Raw genomic sequence first — 6000 nt, forward strand, 5'->3', positions numbered from 1 at the left:
TCTCTTTTCAAAATTTATGAAGCCTTATATATTTGTAGTTAACATCATGCCCCCTCCCCCCTAGATGAGAGTGCTAGTTGAATTCTACTCACACCAAAGCTAGTTTGCTATCACAAGTGAGGAATGTTAGGATGGTCAATGGGGAGATCTTGATAGAGGAGGGATGTGGTTTAGGCTGAAGATTAGGATAAAGAGGAATGATCTTGCAGGGTCGAAGTTGCTCATATTTGACATGACTACATCAAAGAGTAGTGGAGTGGTTGTTGTTTAGTAAATGAGGACATGATGGATCATGGTTTGAAGGAAGTTGAATGTACAATGGTTAGTTCACCTACCAATGCAATCGGTAATTGGGTGAAATTCCAAGTAAACTTGGAATGTTGTCCCACAATTGAGGACCTAGTTGGCGTAAAGCTATTGTGTTGTGCTAATCTCATACCATTGATGTGCCTTGAGATTGTGATGTGGAGGTGTGGACCATGAGATTAGAAATAGAGCCTACTAAACATGGTCACCTATCACTTCTAACTTGAGGAATCCTAGGTACATTGAAAGTGTGATGTGCTTATATTTTATTTTATTTTTCAATTTGCATATAGAATGTGGATAACAATGTAGCTTTGTGGTGAAGTTGAGTTATGGCCACTTGATCAATACATGCATTTATATCAGAAAACTATGGTGTGAGCTCATCCTAGTATGGTGTAACTAGTTGTTGTAGCAACTTTATCAAGACCTTGAGGTAGTTACATGTCATGGCGAAGGAGGGGTCTAGGGAATTAAAATCTCTTATATAGTGACCAAAGGCTAGCACTAGATCTACATGTTGGAACATGTAGGTGCTATCAGCATAGCTCTTACATTTGGAATCCTCATGAAGTTCTACCTACCATATTTTATTTCTTTATACTTTTTGCCATGTCTCCATGGCTAGGGATAATAGAGTAGATCCACCATCTAGTCTTCTTTTGAATAGAACAGAGGATTCCCATTCCATGAGTGAGAGAGAATGAGCATAAATAAAGAACAAAGCAACTATAAGGCCTAATATATCTATGAAATGATTGTGAAATTGCACTCAATTCTACTTGCAATATTCTTGGAGGGCTAGAGTTCAGGTTGGAAAAATAAGAAAGTATTACCTTATGGACCTCTACTCTTGAATAATGCCCCACCTAGCAATGCTAACTTCATTCATCACACTAAGTGTTGAATCAATGCCATTTGGTTGAATTGGATTCTCCCTATTTTGAGAGAAAAGAGAATTATCAATTTCTTGCAGGCCTAGCCTAGTTCTAGCACATCCACCAACCAAGTGCACATTAGAGCACTCTGCAACACAGCCATGGTGAGGTCAATTATTATTGCCTCATCTAAAGTGAAGTGCTTTGTATACTCAATGAATTCTCTCATACTAGAGTGCTTTTTTTTTGCTAGCTTTCTTGTTAGTAGAAAGGGACTATTTTCCTCTTGAGTTAGAAACCATGAACTCCAATGCATTGATCAAACCTCCCACCAAGTAAGCCATGTCTCAAGGGCTGAGAACTCACTCTCAACTATATTGATTGAGCCTCTTATCAAGTAAACCATGTTTAAAGGGCTGAAAACTCACTCTCAATTACACGACCTTTTCTCCACCATCACCTAGAGAGAGGCCATCTCTAAGAGATTTCTTCTATGACAAGGGAAACATGTGTATGTAGTATATTTGCAATAATTGACCCTTGACTATTAATGATATTTCAAGAAGCCTAAAGTCAAAGAATCATTCTTGTTAAAAGAAATTTTGTATTAAACGGAGGACCCTCTCGAAAGTATTTGAGAAGGTTCAACAATTATCCTCCTTTTGTGCTTTTAGCAGATGAACTTGTGAGTGACTTATTTGTACTAAAAGACATATATCCGATTGAGTAAGAATTTCTCTCATTGAGAACACTATGTCATGTTCTCATTCTGTAGTCTTAATACACATGCACTTTTTATCACTTCATTAAGGAAAGAGCTCATAAATATATACAATATATGCATGATAAACACTATGTCATGTTCTGATTCTATAGTCTTAATACACATGCACTTTTTATCACTTCATTGAGGAAAGGGATCATAAATATATACAATATATGTGTGACACACATAGATTACGCAAAAGGTGGTGAGATATGGTTTCCTCTTACAAGGAGCTTCTTGGTGAGATTGGTTTTATAACTCTACACTTTAATATTTTGTTTGACTTTTTGGGTGCTTCATATAATTAACATGTGTTCTTGTTTGCTTCTCTATGTTTAAATAAATAGGGATATTCAAAAGAAGCTTTAGGTTTTCTATGACACCCTTGAATTCCAAAAATGGAAGAAAATGAGATGGAAGAACTAATCCAAATGTATAGTGATAGGATTGGAAAGGTGATAACATCAATTCACCTTTTCCAATGAAATGTAATTTGATTTTAAGTTTGTATGTGTGATATTTTAGAGTTCTTTTTACGATGCCTTTGAACATTATACTAGTTTCTCATTGGAGATCTTGAATGTGTTGATTTAGACCTTGGTGATGATTGGTGCAGAAAAGTTTTGTCGATGAACTAGATTTTTGAGAGCTACATAACTTTGGAGAAGATGAATTAGATTGCAATTTGTCCTCAAGTGCATGTAGAGACAAAGATTCTTTGGATATCCTCATTAAAGGAAAATAAGGTAGCAACATCAGTGTTTGGGATGCTAAGAGGAGACCATGACTTTCAAATGTGTGGCATTTTTGAGGTTATCTAATGTCTTCTTTTTAGTATGCAACTAGGAAAAAAATTGTTTTCTTAATGCAACTAGTTGGCTCTATAGAGGGAGGCTATGTTGGATGAGGGGAATTGAGATCCTTGAAGACTTTGTTGATATCCAAATGGTATTGTCATGCTTGTAACTATTCTTTGCTGGTGTATTTTGATGAGGCTCCCATTGAAAAAAGTTTTTTTTTCCAACCATTGTGCGTATATTCAACCAAAATTTTTGAAATGGCTACATAGAGAGAGTAGTGTGAAGGTGAGATTTGTTGTTGTATGTGTGAAATATGATATTAACTTTAATCTTATTGATTTTGGTTTTTCAGTGAATTGTTGTTGACTTATCCTTTTGTATGACATGTTTTGGTTATCCTTGAGGGATGTTGGACACTTGACTTCCCTTCCAATAGCATGTAAGGCCTAAATTTCATTCATCAAAGAGGTGACAACTACGTATATCCATGATTTGCATTCTTTGTCAAAGTGGAATATTGACAATTGCCCTTGGTGGATCGACATGATTCCTTGATGGTTTCTGGCCATGACCTTGGTGGGAATTGTGTGCTAAATTATCCTTTAATAAAAGAAGTGATGTTGCTTATTCTTTTCCTACTCATTTCACCTTGTTCATCGTTTGGGATACCTCAATAGGAAAAGGCTGATATCACCATTCTACCTTACCTAGCCATGCTTCCCTTGGTTTTAGCTTGAGATACTTACCCTTGCTTCCCTTCACATGGCAAGATCTTTGATGAACACTGAGATCTAGAGGATTGAGCCACCTATTTTGCTATGTTCTCTATTGCAAGTATGAGCAATCATATTGTGCGTAGGGGTGGCAGACTTTTGAACTTGATTTCCTTGCTCATCTTGAAGTCAAAGATTATGAGGATGCAAGTTGATCTTTGCCTCTCTTGATATCTTTTCACAGTTTCCTCTAAGGTTTCCTTTTCTTCTTGCAGTGGGAGCTTAGGGGGGAAAATAGTATTTAGTTACCTTCTTCGATGACTATCTTGATCCTCTTCTAGTGTTGTCTACCCTTCTAATTCACTCATATTGAACTCTGGTGGATTTGGTAGGCCAAATGGGGGGTATCATGACTATTCATGGGTCTATGGCTATGGGAGATGTTGGATGTATTGTTTTTGGTTACAAAAGACTAGCTATCTTCAATTCATGATCCTCATAACCTTTCTTCCTCAAATGATGGATCAAGTCTTCCTTGGTTTTCTCCATAAATCTTAGATTGATTTGTGCATGTGCTCCATTCTCTCCAAGTGCTAAAAATCAATCCTACTTGAGCCTTGAGTTCATTAGGGTCTTCACTTCTCGAAAAAGTTCTTACTACTTAGCCATGACATACTTATAGGCTTCCAATTGGACCTTATGCTAACTTTCATTGTATAGTGCTACTCCTAGAAGGTCATTATAGCTTCATTAGCACCATTTCATGTGGCCTCTTGGTTTAATCTCACTAGACTTACTATTCCTATTAGGCTAGTAGCTATTGTCTCCTATAGGCCTATGTATGTGGCTTTTCATTGGCCTTACATCTAGTGATTCTCTTAGCTTTCTCTCTCATGCTATGTTGCTTTTTTCTTCTCCTAGGCTAGCTGGAGGGTGAGCTTAGTTAGCTAATGATTTGTTGCTAGCAGTTGTTTGCACAACTTGTCCACATGTTTCTCCATAGCTTTCAGTGCTAAATCATTTTCTCTAAGCTCAAAGGCCTTTTCTTGAAGGTTTGAGTCTTTCTCTTAGACTTTGTTTGGAGCTCTTATACTTGGTCATTAGAATTCACAAGAAACTTCTTGTAGGCTTCTTGGATCTCATTTAGTCTCTCTTGAAGTCCATGTTTGGCCTTTGTTGCTTCTGCTTTATCTCTCTTGAGCTCTACAGATACCTACTCTAGAGCTTCTATTCTACATGCTATGCCTTGTCTTACAAGAGGTTCATATGTAATCTTGAATGATTCATTAGGGCACAACCTATTTTCCTAGTTTACTATGTTATGGTTTCCTTTGCCTTGGTAAGTTCACTTATCTATGCCTTCATTCTTCCTATCTGTGTCATTAAGATCAGAAGGGATGTTGAGTCAGAGGACTTTAATTCATCTCTTGATTTTTCCTTCCCTTTAGAGGATTCTCCCTTCTCTACTAGAATCTTTGCTACCTATTGCTATGAGATAGAATGTTCTATTTTGCACATTATCTCTTCAATGGAAGCCCTTATTGCTTGCTCATACTTCTCTTGGTTTTGCTATTCTAAGATAGAATGATCCATTTTGCACGTTGTCTCCTCAATGGAAGCCCTTATTGCTCACTCATAATCCTTATTTTGCTTCATGCTACCTTTTGACATTTTCCATTCTTTCTTTGACCTCTTTTAAGTAGCTCAAATGATTATTCACTACTCTTTTATTTCTCCTTAATTAAAGTCTCCTTATGATGAGCTCAACTCTATTTCTTCTATTTATTTCTTTATGTGTTTGTCTTGTTCATTTCTTTTTCCATTTCTCCTACTCATCAACAGGGTTAGGTTTCTTAGTCTCTTCCCTTTGCCTCTTTTCCTTTTCTTGAGTGTTATGCTCTCTAGTCCTATCCTTTGGTTGCAAAGATGGAGGCACATAATGTGATGGCATCCTTTCTTGTAGAGATATTCCTACACTAACAACTATGACACATGTTAGTACACTGCTATAGCTGAAAAGGTTGTTTCTTACTTCACTATAGCTGAGCTTCAATGTTGGGTCCTTTAAGAGAACTATGTGAGCCTTCGCTAGGGGCTCCTATGTTCTAGCCAAAGGGGCATTCAAGTCTTGATTGACCACAATCTCAATTATGATATCCTCTAACAACCACTTTGGTACTCTAGCGGGATGGTCATAGCTTTATTCTAGGTGAATAGGTGAGCAAACACATGCAATGTGACTTTTAACTCTTCACCACTAGTGATGGCCTTCAAAAGGACTCCTTCATTATTTACCACTATATCGTCCAATGTTTGTGCAACATGGGGTATTCTTTGTTCTCTATTGTACTTCCATGTTCCAACCTTTATTCCTAGTCTCTCCTCCACTAGCTTTAGAATAAGTTCAAAGCTTTTAATGAGAGCAAAGCATTTCATGAAATGAACCTAAGTTGCTATAGCTTGGACATATTTGGCCAAATCCACACCTAACGATGAGATCTTGGGTAGTCTTTGATACTTGCTTACTAGGCTTTCAA

This window comes from Lygodium microphyllum, chromosome 29, assembly GCF_053477565.2.
Source record: "Lygodium microphyllum isolate KBCC chromosome 29, Lygodium_microphyllum_v1.1.10, whole genome shotgun sequence".
NCBI classification, from domain to species: domain Eukaryota; kingdom Viridiplantae; phylum Streptophyta; class Polypodiopsida; order Schizaeales; family Lygodiaceae; genus Lygodium; species Lygodium microphyllum.